Here is a 20,557-nt window from a genome sequence, read left to right on the forward strand (position 1 = left end):
GCAGAAGCGACTCTCATCGCTGAAGACGACACGTCTCCATTCGTCCCTCCATTCACGCCTGTCGCGACACCACTGGAGGCGGGCTGCACGATGTTGGGGCGTGAGCGGAAGACGGCCTAACGGTGTGCGGGACCGTAGCCCAGCTTCATGGAGACGGTTGCGAATGGTCCTCGCCGATACCCCAGGAGCAACAGTGTCCCTAATTTGCTGGGAAGTGGCGGTGCGATCACCTACGGCACTGCGTAGGATCCTACGGTCTTGGCGTGCATCCGTGCGTCGCTGCGGTCCGGTCCCAGGTCGACGGGCACGTGCACCTTCCGCCGACCACTGGCGACAACATTGATGTACTGTGGAGACCTCACGCCCCACGTGTTGAGCAATTCGGCGGTACGTCCACCCGGCCTCCCGCATGCCCACTATACGCCCTCGCTCAAAGTCCGTCAACTGCACATACAGTTCACGTCCACGCTGTCGCGGCATGCTACCAGTGTTAAAGACTGCGATGGAGCTCCGTATGCCACGGCAAACTGGCTGACACTGACGGCGGCGGTGCACAAATGCTGCGCAGCTAGCGCCATTCGACGGCCAACACCGCGGTTCCTGGTGTGTCCGCTGTGCCGTGCGTGTGATCATTGCTTGTACAGCCCTCTCGCAGTGTCCGGAGCAAGTATGGTGGGTCTGAACACCGGTGTCAATGTGTTCTTTTTTCCATTTCCAGGAGTGTATAAGCTGCTGTTTGCCAGGCATAGTGTTACTGAATTTGACTTTTTGTCACTCTGCTAAGCCAGTTTTAGTACTCATTTATTTTTCTCGTTGCTGCACATTGGCTCATATTAGTTGTAATGTTGCATTGCTTGGTAATTTAGATTTACTGTAGCTTGCTTTGCAAATTTCCATTTTTTTTGTCATTGCTGTTTGTGTTAATTGTTTTGCGCTGCGGCATTGCTTCGTCCCTTAGTTTAATATCTGAGCTCAGTAGATTTAAGTTAGCTTAAGAGGGGGTAGACTAGATAAGAACCTAACTATGGAGAATAGGGAAAGAATGCTTTGAAAGTTATATGAAAACGATTTGGGCCTAAATGAGTATTGTACAATGAGCCATATTTCTTTTGAAAGAAATATGGTTAGAATACAGAAAAGAGATACAGATAGGACTTTTTGGGAATAATGATGAACGAAGGGAGATCTCCAAGAACAAAAAAGGTTTTGTTCGCAAAATACTGCAGTACCAAAAGTTACACTGACAACGAACCCTGTCCTTTCCATTGCGTTATCCCCCTATGTGTTTGTGTACCCTTGTGTATTTGTTTTCTTCCTGTCTCTGTGTACTGTTTCATAGAACTTTTTTCTCTTCTAATACTAAGTTACATTCACTATGATGAGGAATACTGTTATCCTCAAATACAATTGGCATTAATAATGTGTTATTTACTTTGTAAAGATGTTTAGACATTATTTATTGTTTTGTATTAATGCTCATGTGTGAAGTTGATGTTTCGAAAGTTATTCTGATCTTCTATGTATGTACTCATGTCATAATTCCTGTAACATTGATGTATATGTTTATTTCTATTCTTTTGTAAAGCCCCTATTATCTACAAATGTTATCTGTATTATTATGTTTTAATGATGTTTTCTGTATCTTTGTAATTGTATTCTCATGTTATAAAATTGTAATTGTCACCAGCTCATCACATTATTAACTTGTAAGTTACGTTTCACTGCACACATTTCTGTTGGTCATAGTATATGGACAATATGTGAGAAGTAGGGACTGTTAGTGTTTGCACATGTGTTGATAATTCAGCAAGGGATTGGGCAACAGCATTGCTGGTTCTAAGGACACTTCCAAAAAACTTTGTGAGTGCACAAGTGGTGGTTTATGGACTTGCTATATTCTCCGCAAGACTCTTCGATGGTGAATGTGCACCTGCACAATCGCAACAGATGGCTGCTGGCCATCTCTACAAGGACTACAGTGTGTCTGCATCTTTGATGGCCCACCATTACTATTATCTCTACAGGGACTACAGTGGGTCTGCACTTCTGGTGGCCCACCAATACCGTAATCTCTACCAGGACTACAGTGGGTCTGCTCTGTGATGACCTACCTACCAATATTCTTCCAAACTTCGAATGACTCTGCTGTGGGTTTGCTCCATTGTGGCCCATTACCTGTCAGCATGTCAAGAGTCAGCACTGTCTTTCCGTTGGAAGGACAACACAACTTCTTCAAGACGGCATGGAAATCCACTACTTCCGTGTGCATTGTCTTTTACTGCTCAGACTTTGAGAAAAGAAACGGCAGTTTCACTGTGATGAATGATCAGGACTGTCTTTATAGACTGTGAGAAAATTTGAGCTTTTGACCAACATAATATCAATAAGTGTGTGCATTTGATTTCTTTGTTATTGTAATTATGAAAAATTTTATCAAATCATTATTGGCCACTGCCCAAAAATTTTTTGTGGGGAGCATGGGGGCTATGTAAGTAGGCTGTTTATGTTTTCTCTATGTAAGTAGGCTGTTTATGTTTTCTTATTGGCAACGTTGGTCACCCCTCGTGGTCTCGCGGTAGCGTTCTCGCTTCCCGAGCACGGGGTCCCGGGTTCGATTCCCGGCGGGGTCAGGAATTTTTCCTGCCTCGAGATGACTGGGTGTTATTGTGTCGTCTTCATCATTATCATTCATCCCCATTACGGTCGGAGGAAGGCAATGGCAAACCACCTCCACTAGGACCTTGCCTAGTAAGGCGGCGCGGTTCTCCCGCGTCGCTCCCCTACGCTCTGTAAAGAAGTATGGGACTCATCATCATCATCATCATTGGCAACGTTACGTAGCGCTCAATATGAAAATCACTGGCTGTGCTGTGTGCAGTCTGTGGCTGCTTTGCATTGTTGGAATACCCGCCATTGTAGTGTTAGGCAGCTGGCTGTGAACAGCGCTTAGCGTTGCGCAGTTGGAGGTGAGCCGCCAGCAGTGGTGGATGTGGGGAGAGAGATGGCGGAGGTTTGTAATTTGTCATGAACTGCTATATTTATATATGATGATATCAAGGTAAATACATTGTTAGTTCTCTATTAATATCTTTCATTTGCTAACTATCCCTATCAGTAGTTAGTGCCTTCCATAGTTTGAATCTTTTATTTAGCTGGCATCAGTGGCGCTCGCTGTATTGCAGTAGCTTGAGCAGCGAAGATTTTTGTGAGGTAAGTGATTTGTGAAAGGTATAGTTTAATGTTAGTCAGGGCCATTCTTTTGTAGGGATTTTTGAAAGTCAGATTGCGTTGCGCTAAAAATATTGTGTGTCAGTTTAAGCACAGTCGTGTATAATTGTACAAAGGGGACGTTTCAATTGATTTGCAAAGCGATGTTCACCGAAAGGATGTGTTTTACAATACAAAACGTTTGCTCCAATTCTACCATAATTTGCCGAAGGAAGAATTTCCCAAGTTACACAGAGAAGCAGCGAAGATTATTTCTATGTTTGGTTCCACTTGTGTATGTGAAAGGTTTTTTTCTGTTTTGTCCTGTACAAAAACTAGATTGCGTGCGAGTATTTTTAATTGTAATTTAAAAAATTCTCTCAGATTTGCTGTCAGCCAATCTCTTGTTCCAGATCGTAGTAGCATAATTGCAAATAAAATAAAGAGCACATAGGAAGATACATTTGTGTTGAAACCAAATTTAAAATTGTTACCATTACAGTTATTATATAAATCTCTTTTGTACCGTTAGACCAAACTAAACTCTCCACCTAGTGTACATTAGTGTTTGGGAATGACGAAGACAGCAGGATAAAAGCTTTGAAACAGGTCGAGACAGGCGGCGCGAGCGACACAAGCTAAGGAAGTGAGAGGCGGCGCTGTTGCGCAAAGCCGAGGAGTGGGGGGTCTGCACCGTCGTCAACACAGCGCAGCCGTCTTTCGCACTCTGCACTGTGCGATGCACCGGTGCATGCACCTTGTGCGGCCCTGCTCTAGATGACAGCTCTATCACAAGTGCCCCTTCACGGCGACCGCCTTGTGTTTTCCAGAGCTACACTCCTTGGCATGGCCACACAATTGGTTAGCTTACGTTCCTTCTATGGCCGATCAAAGTGGTTCAAGTGGTTCAAGTGGCTCTGAGCACTATGGGACTCAACTGCTGAGGTCATTAGTCCCCTAGAACTTAGAACTAGGTAAACATAACTAACCTAAGGACATCACACACATCCATGCCCGAGGCAGGATTCGAACCTGCGACCGTAGCGGTCTCGCGGTTCCAGACTGCAGCGCCAGAAACCGGGCCGATCAAACTCTGCTCACCATCGCTGTTAAACATTCTGTGTTTCCGCAATCACCCGACTATATTCTGGGTGGAATTACTTCATAGGGCGCCAGTTATGAACAGACAGATTGTGTTCTGTCCATGTCTCACCTCCTCCTCTGCTAACTTCTCCTTTCACTTCAGTGCGTTCTTTCGCACACTCCTCTCGGCAAGGGAGGACACGCAGACGGTAAAACGCATACACAGCAGGTGGCACACATAACACTGCATATCGTCCACTCCATTGGCGTCTCACGTCCTATAGAGGTATCCAGTTGCCCCTCGTCAGACACACTACAAAAGTCTTATCTCCAGTTTTAGAAGACGTTATGAATCTGCGCCCCTTCCATTCTTCTCCTCAGCACAAAAAAGTCTGATGGGTGTCTTCCGTCGGTCCCAGACTCTGCCTCCCACAAGAGTGCCCAATGACCGGGGGTGAGGCCTGGGTAGGCCTACATCCTCAGGTCTATTATAGTACGTATGATCCATGGTGTGTTTCTGTGACATTTCGGTTTATAAGGGTCATCTAGAAATCACGTTCCTTGACATGAAAAACAGATACGTGAGTTGGAATAACAGTTGACTTTACTGTAAAAGCCAATGCCTACCGATTTCCTACATGACTTGCTCAATTGTCGAAACACGTAAGAAGGCAACACGTGAGTAGTTACACATCCTAATCCTAGAGGTTTATCACCTGTGACTGTCACCAACTTTCAGTAGTTTCTTCAGCATCGTCACGACAGCCCCGCAGACTAATGACGTAGAACAACAATTGGTGCTGACTATATGCTCGAAGTTCTAGGGAGCGTGGAAAAACTGAACTCAGTAGCGTAAAGTGACCATTGTGTTGAGGATAACGATTAGTATCTACATCTACATGGACACTCTGAAAATCCCATTTAAGTGCCTGGCAGAGGGTCGTCGAATCACCTTCACAATTCTCTATTATTCCAATCTCGTATAGCGTGCGGAAAGAATGAACGCCTGTATCTTTCCCTACTAGCTCTGATTTCCCTTATTTTATCGTAGTGATCGTTCCTCCCTACGTAGGTCGCTGTCAACAAAATATTTTCGCAGTCGGACGAGAAAGTTGGTGTTTGGAATTTCGTAAGAAGATTCCGTCGCAACGAAAAACGCCTTTCTTTTAATGATTTCCAGCCCAAATCCTCTCTCCGAAATTTCGTGATAATACAAAACGTGCTGCCTTTCTTTGAACGCTTTCGATGTAAACCGTCGGATCTATCTGGTAAGGATCCCACATCGCGCAGCAGTATTCTAAAAGACGACGGACAAGCGCAGTGTAGGCAGTCTGCTTAGTGGGTCTGTTACATTTTCTAAGCGTCCAGCCAATAAAACGCTGTCTCTGGTTAGCCTTCCCCACAACATCTTCTATGTGTTCTTTCCAATTTAAGTTGTTCGTAATTGTAATACCTAGGTATTTAGTTGAATTTACAGCTTTTAGATTAGACTGATTTATCATGTTACCGAAGTTTAACGAGTTCCTTTTAGCACTCATGTGGATGACCTTACACTTTTCGTTATTTAGAGTCAATTGCCACTTTTCGCACCATTCAGATATCTTTTCTAAATCGTTTTGCAGTTTGTTTTGATCTTCTGATGACTTTATTAGTCGATAAACGACAGCGTCATCTGCAAACAACCGAAGACGGCTGCTCAGATTGTCTCTCAAATCGTTCATGTATATAAAGAACAGCAAAGGATCTATAATACTACCTCGGGGAAGGTCAGAAATCATTTCTTTTTACTCGATGACTTTCCGTCAGTTACTACGAACCGTGACCTCTCTGACAGGAAATCACAAATCCGGTCACATAACGGAGACGATATTCCATAGGCACGCTATTTCACTACGAGCCCATAGTGTGGTACAGTGTCAAAAGCCTTCCGGATATCCAGAAATATGGAATCGATCTGAAATCCCTTGTCAATAGCACTCAACATTTCATGTGAATAAAGAGCTAGTTGTGATACATAGGAGCAATGTTTTCTAAACCCATGTTGACTGTGTGTCAATAGACAGTTTTCTTCGAGGTAATTCACAATGTTCGAACACAATATATGTTCCAAAATCCTGCTGCATATCGACGTAACCGACATGGGCCTGTAATTTAGTGGATTACTCCTACTACCTTTCTTGAATATTGGTGTGACCTGTGCAACTTTCCAGTCTTTGGGTACGGATCTTTCGTCGAGTGAACGGTTGTATATGATTGTTAAGTATGGAGCTAATGCATCAGCATACTCCGAAAGGAACCTAAGTGGTATACAGTATAGACCAGAATACTTGCTTTTATTAAGTGATTTAAATTGCTTCACTACTCCGACGATATTTTCTTCTACGTTAGTCATGTTGGCAGCTGTTCTCGATTCGAATTCTGGAATATTTACTTCGTCTTCAAATGAAGGAATGAAAAGAATATTAAAGTACGAATGCCCGCTATGATTATTGGGTAGTGACTGCAGATTTCATGAATTCAACTGTGGTGTCTGCTGCTGAAATGTTTCGAGCATCAACTGCAGACTAAATCCTCTTACCTCGCAATTAATGGTCATTTTTGTGATTCACATACTTGTCTCTAACGACCTCGACGTCGATGGGACGAGCCGGCCATGGTGGTCTAGCGGTTCAGGCGCTCAGTCCGGAACCGCGCGACTGCTACGGTCGCAGGTTCGAATCCTGCCTCGGGCATGGATGTGTGTGATGTCCTTAGGTTAGTTAGGTTTAAGTAGTTCTAAGTTCTAGGGGACTGATGACCACAGATGTTAAGTCCCATAGTGCTCAGAGCCAGCCAGCCAGTCGATGGGACGTTAAACCCTTGTCTTCCTTCGTTATTCAGGTGCGGCACACATATTCATCGCTGTAGGCTAAAAGATGAAGCAGATCTACTAGCGTTCTTGAGCTTCCTTGTGACCAAGTAATTTGGACGTTTCGCTGCAAACTACAAGCTACACCAAGACGTACGAGGGCTATTCGGAAAGTAAGGTCCGATCGGTCGCGAAATGGAAACCACTGTGAAAATGAAAAAAATTTTATTTGCAACACTTAGCTACAGCTTCCTGCTACTTATCTGTATAGTCGCCGATCCGTCTTAACCAGGTCTACAGATCTGAGATCCTGCCCACGCCGACGAAACCGTCTCACCGCCGACCAGCTGCTTCCGCTACGGACAACGACCTGGATAGCCGCGACACCACTGACGGATCTGTCTTCTTGGTTGTGGATGTCACAGAAACTGGTGTAAGACGTGTATATTTCTATTGTCTACTGTCAGTCACAATTTATGAAAGATGTTTATATTTTATTAATAGGATTAAGTAGGAATAATTAATATTTGTCATGTTGGAAATAATTGTGGTAGCAGGGAATGTCTGCACCAAAGTATTGTTGGCAAGAGAGACCGCATACTGATATAATTTTAAAAATGGCGGGAGAGACCGCGTATGGATACATTTTAAGAAAAGAGCGGGAAAGGCTGCGCATTGATACATTTTGTAATGGTAGCAGGGATTATCTGCACCAGAAAGCGTTGTTGGCAGGAGAGACAGCACTTTAACGTTCGTAGGAAGTCAGTAGTAAGCGAGAAGTGAAACGAGTCGGTAGCAGGTCTGAAGCGAGAGGTTGAGAGGAGCGGTGTGCCTGCCAGCCACCAGCTATGATTTACAAGAGATTATAAACGGATGTACAGAGATATCAGCTAACTATTATCATAAGAGGAACTAATATTAGTGAATTATTTTTTTGAGAAACTCAAGACTACTGAAGATATGTTTGCGCAATGCTAGTTGTAAGATTATTGTAATAAGTAAGTCCCATTTGAACGTTTGTAAAATCATTTCATTACCAACAGTAAATATTTGAAGCATTTTCAGAATATAATTAAATTTTGCCAGCAATGTTGCATTACTGATTATAATCCATCCCAAAAACCATCAACGTAAAACTTTGCAAAAATTGTATTGTTGTCAAGAAAAAGTTTAACTATGAATTACGTAACGTCAGTCAAATTAATTAAAGAATAACGTCAGCTTTGCCATTAAAGAATAACGTGAGCTTTGGTAATAAATACAGCCGCTTATTATGAAAGTCCACCAGCAGCTAATAGAGTATAGCAAAACAGAGTAAGTATATTCATGTCGCAGTTCGATGTAGCAGTCAGATGGCGATCCAGTAACAGAAAAAAAGGTAAAGAACAGTTTTGGGTTATTGCAGATAACGACTGAGGGCCACGACGACGACACATTCTATGTTTCGTCGAAATAATCAGAAAATCACTTTTAATAAGCAGCAATTAAATTTGTACGCGAAGATTGAGAAAGAGAATAAATTTCAAAGGGAAGATTTCATTGTTATTATTAAGCAAGAGATAGATTTCTATCCTAAGGGAAGGTTACATAGGTTATTGTAAAAGGGAAGGTTATCATTAACAAAATAGGTAAAGAGGAGACGGAAGGTTTCACTGGGCTCAAGTAATTCTTGTGGTACACTGACCGTAGAATGTTCCAAGGGAACTTTTATTCCTTGTCTACACGGAAAAATTAAACGTTTTGTGAGAATTTAACCCCATGCAATGACGGAAGAGCTGAACGTTTAGTCGAAATTTGCTTCGAGATGGTCTCAAAAAGACCAAGAATTTTCATTTTGCACAATCAGCTTGTCTCTTTCTAAGCTACGCTCTTCAGCCAGTGACTCACTTGCCAATTTCGTATTATTATTCGTCGGATTGGACGAACAGTGTTTCTTGGTTTTGTTAATAAACTTTTTGAAGTATCTTTGACACTGTTTGTGTCACCTACGGTGATTTCTTCAATTTATACTACAACTAGACAAAGGAAAATTCACACTGCCTCTTCATTTGGCGACACTACACAGAGATAGGCGTATCTTTTTTTCTCGTAACAGAAGGGAGATACCTTTTGAGCTCATGCGTACGTCATCTCCTGCAGTCTTAAATACTTACTCCTGACACATTGTTCTACAAATCGTTCTCATCAGGATTCCCTTAGTCATTCTTGCTATTGCAGTTTTCAGAATTATTATTGCATAGCTACTACTGCAAACTTCATAGGAATAAAAGTCATGAAGGAGATGCAACGATGTGTTAGCACACAACACAATAGATAATTTTTTGAGAGTACTTTTTAATGAAACAATTCTGTTTTTCTTAGACAATATGAACATAAGCACACATACAAGGAGATAAAATGTAAGGTAGCGCAGAAACGTAAGTTGTCACCGTAAACAACATTATCGGTGTTGCACAATTCAAATTGCAATGACGGTACATGAGATACCGCCCAAAGAAAGACTTTTAGATAAGATTTCTTTCTGTGTTTTCATCTTCTGTTACGACTAACAGTGAACATCTCTCAACCTCTAGAAGCAATGAACCAGATAATCGAAATAGAAGAAAAGACTTCCATTTCGTTTGTCTGCAATGATGCTACACACTCGTTAATTTTCCCGTGATTCCCTCATACTTAGCACAATAAATGTCTAGAGAAAATCTGAACAACGTGGAGGTTTGGAAGCCACTTCTGATAGACGTAGTTCATAAGGTCAACTGTTACACACACTCCTTTCTGTTGTCTGGGGTTAGTATGAGACGTATCAGCGTCTCCTGGAGGAGGGTAATTTAAAGAGAGCATCTGATAATCTCTGATTTGTGAATGCACCACAATCAAAGGCAGTAACAACGTCTGTAGCCACGTGTCCTGATTTGGCGTTTCTTTCTTCGAGTTTTCTCGAAATTCCAACGCCCGACTTCTGATACACCTGGAATCAGTCAATTTCTTTCGAAGGTTGTCGTATGTCTACCGTTTTCGAAGTAATCAACTGCACGCCATCAACTCTGACCACATCTGACACCTGCTTTGCAGCACTCCCTTTCTAACGCCGCGTCCATTTAATATCTAGAAACGAATGTTACGTCAGCTACCCGTTAGCAAGTAATATAATGAATTTATTCGAACTTTTGATATGTTATCAGATTGAAAAATGATGGTAGCCGCTTAGATACGCAGGATTTCTAGTATGCTACATGTACGATCGTCAGTCTTTTCGATGATTTGATGCAGAATTGTTTTGGAATGTACTTAGCTACACGTTAGTGTATACGAGCTGATCCCAGGAGATAATTCCAATATCGAATAAACAAGTAGAATTAATTACTAGTGAAGAATAAAAAAAGAAGAAAAAGCATGCTCCTGCTGAGCCGCACGCGGCTCGTGTCATGCTGTTTATTGCTTGTCACCTTGTCTTTACGGAACTACCGCCTCGTTTCTTATTCGATTTACTGGCGTCACCAAGTTGCTGGCCTGCCTGCCCGTGAGTGGCAGCAGCTCCGCTATCGATAAAACCACTGTCGCACTATCTTTGGAGCGACTGCTAGCATTTCCGGGTCGTGGTGTTTCGTGAGTTCAGTCGGGACGCAGCGCCAGTGAGATCCGGACACCCAGTACTCGCCGACCTCTGGCGACACACATGCACTGTCCAGCGGAAGGAGACTGGAGCGGGAACTTCGACCATACCTCTGGCGACACACATGCACTGTCCAGCGGAAGGAGACTGGAGCGGGAACTTCGACCATAAATATACACCACTGCCAATTAAAACTGCTACACCAAGAAGAAATGCAAACGAGAAACGGGTATCCATTGGACAAATACATTCTACTAGAACTGAAATGTGATTACATTTTCACGCTGTTTGGGTGCATAGATAGTGAGAAATCAGTACCCAGAACAACCACCTCTGGCCGTAATAACGGCCTTGATGCGCCTGGGCATTCAGTCAAACAGAGCTTGGATGGCGTGTACAGGTACAGCTGCCCATGCAGCTTCAACACGATACAACAGTTCATGAGGAGTAGTGACTGGCGTGTTGTGACGAGCCAGTTGCTCGGCCACCATTGACCAGACGTTTTCAATTGGTGAGAGATCTGGAGAATCTGCTGGTCAGGGCAGCAGTCGAACATTTTCTGTATAAAGAAAGGCCCGTACGGGACCTGCAACATGCGGTCGTGCATTATCCTGCTGAAATGTAGGGTTTCGCAGGGATCGAATGAAGGGTAGACGCACGGGTCGTAGCACATCTGAAATGTAACGTCCACTGTTCAAAGTGCCGCCATTGCAAACGACGTGTAACCAGTGTCACCCCATTCCATCACACAGGGTGATACGCCAGTATGGCGATGAGAGATACACGCTTCCAATGTGCGTTCACCGCGATGTCGCCAAACACGGATGCGACCATCATGATGCTGTAAACAGAACCTGGATTCATCCGAAAAAATTACATTGTGCCATTCGTGCATCCAGGTTCGTCGTTGAGTACACCGTCGCAGGCGCTCCTGTCTGTGATGCAGCGTCAAGAGTAACCGCAGCCATGGTCTCCGAGGTGATAGTCCATGCTGCTGCAAACGACGTCGAGCTGTTCGTGCAGATGGTTATTGTCTTGTAAACGTCCCCATCTGTTGACTCAGCGATCGAGACGTGGCAGCACGATCCGTTACAGCCGTGCGGATAAGATGCCTGTCATCTCAACTGCTAGTGATAAGAGGCCGTTGGGATCCAGCACGGCGTTCCATACTACCCTCCTGAACCCACAGATTTCATATTCTGCTAACCGTCATCGGATCTCTACCAGCGCGAGCAGCAATGTCGCGATACAGTAAAACGCAATCGTGATAAGCTACAATCCGACTTTTATCAAAGTCGGAAACGTGATGGTACGCATTTCTCCTCCTTACACGAGGCATCACAACAACGTTTCATCAGGCAACGCCGATCAACTGCTGTTTGTGTACGAGAAATCCTCATGTCAGCACGTTGTTGGTGTCGCCACCGGCGACAACCTTGTGCGAATGCTCTGAAAAGCTAATCATTTGCATATCACAGCATCTTCTTCCTGTCCGTTGAATTTCCCGTCTGTAGCACGTCATCTTCGTGGTGTAGCAATTTTAATGGCCAGTAGTGTTATAGACTGGCTCTGACGTCATTTTCGTGGCTCCAACATCTCTGGGATAAAGTGACGTGAATGTTGGCAAAACATGGTTGTTTCGTGTTGTGCTTATGGCTGTACTCAGCGTTTTTTCGGGGGAAATGGCATTACATTTCACGTGTAAGTGTTTCTATGATAGTGCAGATGCGTTTATTTGAAATCTGCTGAAGTGACTTTTATATGTTTTTTTTACACTTGAAATAGAGTATCACGTAAATTAAAGTGTTGAAAGTGATTCCTGTAAAGTCAGACTCATATAACCATTTGGAAGGTATCTGTGATAATTCGGTTACAGAAGTAAGTATAACTGTTTCTCGTTCCTACTCATAGTTTCCCTCAGGATGAAAACCGAAGGCAGCTTTGGATAGAGGCCCTGAAACGGAACAACAGTAAGCCATCTGCACATACGCGCCTTTGCTCGAAGCACTTCGAGGAGAAGTGTTTTGATAGGTTAGTTATTATTAACAATGTATATTTATAATTTATATTTACGGTGTCTCAATTTTAATCCTCATGTTTTTATAGGGCTAAGACTGGAGGGAATTGGCTAAGTAGTGATGCTATCCCGAAACTTTTTGATTTTCCTGAGCATTCGAAATTGAAGAGGCCTAAGCTCCGTAAATCACACACTAGAAGGCGTTCGTTAGATGATGCCTCGTCTTCTGAAATCTGTGCTTCCAATGCCTGTAAGTCTGAATGTTGTTAGAATGTGTGTGATAACTGCGAGTTAGTAAAATATTGTATTAGAATAGAACTGTAGCAGGTTACGTTTTTTTTTTAAACTGATAGTTTAAACTTTTGTAAAAATAGTGGGAACTGAACCTTTGAAGTGCACCTAAAATTGATACTCTAAAATGGACCTGCTCCTAAAGTCGACAATTTTGGCACCTATAGTTGACATAATTCCCACATCCAATTTTCTTTTATAAGTGACTAGAGCTCAAAACGCGGCGAATCCAATGTTAAAAGTTTTGACACGAGCCCACTCTTACTGTTTAAAAGAATTTTAATGACATATTACTTTAATTGATAGTTTATAGTTATTTATTCGTTCGGCATATACAAGGCAAATATTACAGTGTCATTACAATCCACCAGGAAATTACAACACTGCACAATGCTACTTGTAGTTTTGAGCCAATCTATGGCTAGGTCAGGCAGGTAACGTATGTCCTTCAGTTCACCACTATATCCTACCACTTCACACACCAGTAGGTGGTCCATTGTCTGGATTTCACCACATTCACACACGGGACTCTCCGCAAGTCCCCACGTATTCATTAGATGTTTGTATCTTCCCACGCTTGTTCTAAGGCGATTTAAGGCAACCCAGAGCTTCCGAGGGAGATCAAAATCATTTATCTTCTTGCTGGGGTCATCGATAAGCTTTTGGTTCTTGTGTGTCCCTTTGCGCCATGATTCCCCCCAGGCTAGCTTTGGGTCGAAGTCCTGTAATTCCCTGCCAGTCTTCCAAAAGGGGGACCTAGATTTTAGCCTGTTGATGGGTGATAAGTCTTGGTGTATAGGAAGTTCTGGATTGTGTACAATCTTCCTATATATTCTTGAGGTCGCCGTGGAGCGCCTTATATCAGGGGGTTCTGTGTTGGCAAGGACTGGGAGCGTCACATGGGGTAGCCCTAAGTGTGCCTGAGATAATTCTCATCGTCTCTTTCAATTGGGTGTCTACTTTATTTACATGCGCACTTTTCGCCCAGACTGGTGAACAATATTCAGCCACGCTGTACACGGGGGCTAATGCTGACGTCCTTAGTGTATTAGCTCTGCACCCCCATGATGTTCCGGCCAGTTTAGACATAATGGCATTTCGAGATTTTAATTTCTGTTTGGTGTCTTCCAGATGGGAGCTATACGTTAGTGTGCGGTCTAATTTTACTCCCAGATAGTTTATAGTAATTTCGTCCCGCTGCCCACCAGAGTGGCGTTCGATGTATTTGTTAGATTTTATAAATGGTACTGTGAACAAATCCAGGTCAAATGTAGTTCTGGCATAATTTTCGCAAATAAAAAAGTAATTTTTGTTGGAAGCGTTTGGCAGTCAATTGAGAAATGTGGGGAAAATACGATACAAACATAGGATGGCAGACCGCTGATTTGAAAGCCCGCCACGTTTTGCCAACAATCACGTGGTTTATGTTGGAGCTACACCAGCCCTATAGCTTCTGCACAACAAGGCCAGTCTACTAGTATCTATGGTCGAAGAGCGGGAACGACCGCTGGTTGGTCTTTCGGTCGGTCGTCTCATCGGGCGACGCGTATTTACTACACTCCTGGATATTGAAATAAGAACACCGTGAATTCATTGTCCCAGGAAGGGGAATCTTTATTGACACATTCCTGGGGTCAGATACATCACATGATCACACTGACAGAACCACAGGCACATAGACACAGGCAACAGAGCATGCACAATGTCGGCACTAGTACAGTGTATATCCACCTTTCGCAGCAATGCAGGCTGCTATTCTCCCATGGAGACGATCGTAGAGATGCTGGATGTAGTCCTGTGGAACGGCTTGCCATGCCATTTCCACCTGGCGCCTCAGTTGGACCAGCGTTCGTGCTGGACGTGCAGACCGCGTGAGACGACGCTTCATCCAGTCCCAAACATGCTCAATGGGGGACAGATCCGGAGATCTTGCTGGCCAGGGTAGTTGACTTACACCTTCTAGAGCACGTTGGGTGGCACGGGATACATGCGGACGTGCATTGTCCTGTTGGAACAGAAAGTTCCCTTGCCGGTCTAGGAATGGTAGAACGATGGGTTCGATGACGGTTTGGATGTACCGTGCACTATTCAGTGTCCCCTCGACGATCACCAGTGGTGTACGGCCAGTGTAGGAGATCGCTCCCCACACCATGATGCCGGATGTTGGCCCTGTGTGCCTCGGTCGTATGCAGTCCTGATTGTGGCGCTCACCTGCACGGCGCCAAACACGCATACGCCCATCATTGGCACCAAGGCAGAAGCGACTCTCATCGCTGAAGACGACACGTCTCCATTCGTCCCTCCATTCACGCCTGTCGCGACACCACTGGAGACGAGCTGCACGATGTTGGGGCGTGAGCGGAAGACGGCCTAACGGTGTGCGGGACCGTAGCCCAGCTTCATGGAGACGGTTGCGAATGGTCCTCGCCGATACCCCAGGAGCAACAGTGCCCCTAATTTGCTGGGAAGTGGCTGTGCGGTCCCCTACGGCACTGCGTACGATCCTACGGTCTTGGCGTGCATCCGTGCGTCGCTGCGGTCCGGTCCCAGGTCGACGGGCACGTGCACCTTCCGCCGACCACTGGCGACAACATCGATGTACTGTGGAGACCTCACGCCCCACGTGTTGAGCAATTCGGCGGTAGGTCCACCCGGCCTCCCGCATGCCCACTATACGCCCTCGCTCAAAGTCCGTCAACTGCACACACGGTTCACGTCCACGCTGTCGCGGCATGCTACCAGTGTTAAAGACTGCGATGGAGCTCCGTGTGCCACGGCAAACTGGCTGACACTGACGGCGGCGGTGCACAAATGCTGCGCAGCTAGCGCCATTCGACGGCCAACACCGCGGTTCCTGGTGTGTCCGCTGTGCCGTGCGTGTGATCATTGCTTGTACAGCCCTCTCGCAGTGTCCGGAGCAAGTATGGTGGGTCTGACACACCGGTGTCAATGTGTTCTTTTTTCCATTTCCAGGAGTGTATTTTGACCGTTTCTGGGCCTCGTCAGTTGGTCATCTTTCCGGACGTGGGTCGGTTCCTTCCTTGTGCAGAGATGTCGAGTGGCCAATGGGCAAGTGTTACCTCTGCATGGTTGGGTCCCAGCCAGTGTGCCCGGGTCGCCGTGTCTCCGAGTTCCGAACGGACATCAAGTTGAGTCGGGATGGAGCTGCAGTGAGGTCCGGGCAGCCAAGACTCGCCCGACCGTTGCTGACACACGTGACTTGAGTGGAAAGGCCCTGAGTTGGTCGTTCGGTCGGTCGTCTCATCGGACGACGTACATTTGGTCGCCTACCGCTTCGGGTTCTCTGTGTATGTCGAGTTGTCATTCGTCCTTGTTGTTCTACAGGGACTGCTTTTACAATTGTTCGAGGTCTTGTGGAAGTGTTTTCATGGAACTGTGTCTAACCACGTAATTTCGAGTGAGCAGTATGTTAATGCTGTCTGCGTACTGGAGAAGGCAGTCGGTCGGTTGGGACAGAGCAGCGAGGAAGTCTTCGTGGTGAGGTCATTAGCGTAGTGTTCCGCTGTGTGTTTTTCCTCGCCGTGTTGATGCTATCCGTACCGCGTGCAGTTCGACAGCCTCTGGTGTTGTTCATATTTTTGAGTAGTTATTGCGCCTTGGCTGTTTTTAGACGCCAATTTGAAGACGTAGTGCTGCTGGTATCTTCGTCCTCGGCATATTCTCCGTTGTTTGGCCGTTGGTCGGGCGGAAGGGAATTGATTAGGTTGTTGGTCGGTCCTTCAGCTGTCCCTGGGTCGGGTTGCCATCCACTTGGCTGCCTGTCTCATCTAAACTCATGTTAGAGTTACCTCCTCAGGCCGACCCTTGGAGCACTTCTGAGCACCACTCTTCTGTTGTTTTAGACTGTGATTTGCTTTTAGTTTCAAGTACTATGATAGGCCTTCATCCGTCTATTAATTTAGTTTGTTTTAATGTTAAGATAAGACCTTCAGCCGTCTTAAATTAAAACTTTAAGGATTCTTGCTTGAACTAATTTTTAAGGGAATTTTGCCCATTGGAAATCCTTATTCTTATCCAGGCCTGAAGCCTTGAGTTGTTCTATGTTCAGTATGTGGCCTTCAGCCGAACTTTACATGAAATATATTAAGATAAGGCCTACTGCCGTATTAAACTAAAATTTTAAAAAATCACTTTTTTAAAACTTCGAAAATATTTTTCTCTGTTGGAAATTCTTGTTAGCCTGGCCTTAAGCCTTAGTTCTCCTATCTCCAGTGTGTGGCCTTCAGCCGAGTTTTTATGTAAAATTTTGTAACTAAGGGCTTCAGCCATGTGTATTCCTTAAGGCAATTTTAATAACTTGTGTTCGGGTCTTCAGCTATATTGTTTGGAATGCTTTTAAGGGCATGTGTGATTAAGTGTGCAACTGACAGTAACTGATTTTGGCCGCTTTACACAACTATAACCCGATCCGCTCTGTCCTGCGAAACCAGATTTCACCTCCTTTGGACAAGCTCATTGTGTGGGGGGAGTGTTAAGCAGTCATATCGTTGCCCCATCAAGTTGCAAGTGCGGCTGTCACACCAAATGGAAGAAACCCACCTGATAGCAATGTGAATTAATGCCTCAGAGTTACGAAACCATTCTAAAATTCGCGGAAAGCCTAGCCTTAGGAGGAATAGTTATAAGCCAGCGGCGGGATCTCGAGTGTTTATCGAGGGGAGTTCCCCAAGCAAACAGGACGTCAACACGACGCAGCTACCGCCAAGCACAGTGTATTCCAGTATCCGATGGAGCAAAGTGCCCGCAACACGAACAAGAGGACGCCGACAACCGTCAGAGAGTGCCCGTCAGTCGAAGAAACATTGAAATTTTTCGTTCAGTCGGCAATGAATTCACTGGGACGAAACGATGAGAAGAACTGGCAGGAATCAGTACCTGATGACAGGAAGAGTGTCCGTCGGTTTTGGGTATGTACTCGAGAGACAACAAGAAAACATATTACTTCCATATGCTTGTTTTCTTTCTATGTTCGTAATTATGCGAGAACTTTTGTTACTAATTGATTGTGAGTTTGCGGTATTTTTTAAAAATGGTTCAAATGGCTCTGAGCACTATGGGACTTAACATCTGTGGTCATCAGTCCCCTAGAACTTAGAACTACTTAAACCTAACTAACCTAAGGACATCACACACATCCATTCCCGAGGCAGGATTCGACCCTGCGACCGTAGCAGTCCCGCGGTTCCGGACTGCGCGCCTAGAACCGCTAGACCACCGCAGCCGGCGCGGTATTTTTTACATGTCATTGTTTTATGATCACTTGCAGCAAACAATTAGTATGGACTTTGCTTACATATGGTCACAAAGTGATAAATTGATAAAAACGTAACAATGTTGCTGTTGTTGTGGTCTTCAGTCCAGAGACTGGTTGAATGCTGCTCTATCCTGTGCAAGCTTCTTCATCTCCCAGTACCTACTGCAACCTACATCCTTCTGAATCTGCTTAGTGTATTCATCTCTTGCTCTTCCTCTACGATTTTTACCCTCCACACTGCCCTACAATACTAATTTTGAGATCCATTGATGCCTCAGAACATGTACTACCAACCGATCCCTTCTTCTAATCAAGTTGTGCCACAAATTTCTCTCCTCCCCAATTCTATTCAATACCTCCTTTGGCCAGCCGCGGTGGTCTAGCGGTTCTAGGCACTCAGTCCGGAACCGCGGGACTGCTACGGTCGCAGGTTCGAATCCTGCCTCGGGCATGGATGTGTGTGATGTCCTTAGGTTAGTTAGGTTTCAGTAGTTCTAAGTTCTAGGGGACTGATGACCACAGATGTTAAGTCCCATAGTGCTCAGAGCCATTTGAACCATTTTTGAATACCTCCTCATTAGTTATGTGGTCTACACATCTAATCTTCAGCATTCTTCTGTAGCACCACATTTCGAAAGCTTCTATTCTCTTCTTGTCCAAACTATTTATCATCCGTGTTTCACTTCCATACATGGCTACTCTCCATACAAATACTTTCAGAAACGACTTCCTGACTCTTAAATCTATACTTGGTGTGAACAAATTTCTCTTCTTCAGAAACGCTTTCCTTGCCATTGCCTGTCTACATTTTATATCCTCTCTACTTCGACCATCGTCAGTTATTTTGCTCCCCAAACAGCAAAACTCATTTACCACTTTAAGTGTCTCATATCCTAATATAATTCCCTCAGCATCACCTGATTTAATTCGACTACATTCCATTATCCTGTTTTTGCATTTGTTGATGTTCATTTTACCTCCTTTAAAGACACTGTCCATTCCCTTCAACTGCTCTTCCAGGCCTTTCGCTGTCTCTGACAGGATTACAATGTCATCGGCGAACTTCAAAGTTTTTATTTCTTCTCCATGGATTTTAATTCTCACTCCAAACTTTTTCTTTTGTTTCCTTTACAGTTTGCTCAATAGACAGATTGAGTAATATCGGGGCCGGCCGGAGTGGCCGAGCGGTTAAAGGCGCTGCAGTCTGGAACCGCACGACCGCTACGGTCGCAGGTTCGAATCCTGCCTCGGGCATGGATGTGTGTGATGTCCTTAGGTTAGTTAGGTTTAAGTAGTTCTAAGTTCTAGGGGACTAATGACCACAGCAGTTGAGGCCCATAGTGCTCAGAGCCATTTGAACCATTTGAATAACATCGGGGATAGGCTACAACCCTGTCTCACTCCCTTCCCAACCACTACTTCCCTTTCACGCATCTCGACTCTTATAACTGCCATCTGGTTTCTGAACAAATTGTAAATAGCTTACGATCAGGACTTAATTTACACATTCATCTCGGAAAAATACTCAATGGTTTATGGACAGCAACAGTTGCACTTGTGGAGGCACAATATGAGCAAACAGTCTCAGACAATATCATTGTTCTGCAGGCGATCATATCTGAAGGAGGATATTTTCCAAAGATGTAATTCCTTGTTTATTGTTGTCGTCAATACAAACCACAGCTAAGATAACCCAATTTTGGTCATCCATTAACATCAGTACACGTTAAAGCGAAATCAGACTACAGACTACAGAACTACGGAGAAGTGCCGATTCAGCAAACAACTATTCGTAAGTTACGATAGAATTAGCTATGTTACACTTAATCTCCACGTCATAAATATGTTTGTAAGGGGTGAAGACAGTGAACTGTATGGCGCAGCAGTATTCAGCAAATGATCTGTTATGTAACTGAGACTGTTTATATAACAGCGTGTCTACTGGATGACACAACTGAGGTGATAACGCTTGAAAGCTTCGATGGTACCCTTAATAAAAGCAAGAGCCCAACACGTCAACACATATATCAGGACTCTGGCTATGCCTCACTTAGTTATATATTACGTGGTGCAATACATATTACACATGAGAGGAAATACACATATGTTTCAAAGATAAATTACTTACGTAATCTGTGCCACAGGATATTTACAGTCCAAGGGGCCTTCGCTGATGCTAGACATTGCACATGCCAAGAGCCAAGAGGCATATCCACTTGAATA

This window comes from Schistocerca piceifrons, chromosome 6 (assembly GCF_021461385.2).
Source record: "Schistocerca piceifrons isolate TAMUIC-IGC-003096 chromosome 6, iqSchPice1.1, whole genome shotgun sequence".
NCBI classification, from domain to species: Eukaryota; Metazoa; Arthropoda; class Insecta; order Orthoptera; family Acrididae; genus Schistocerca; species Schistocerca piceifrons.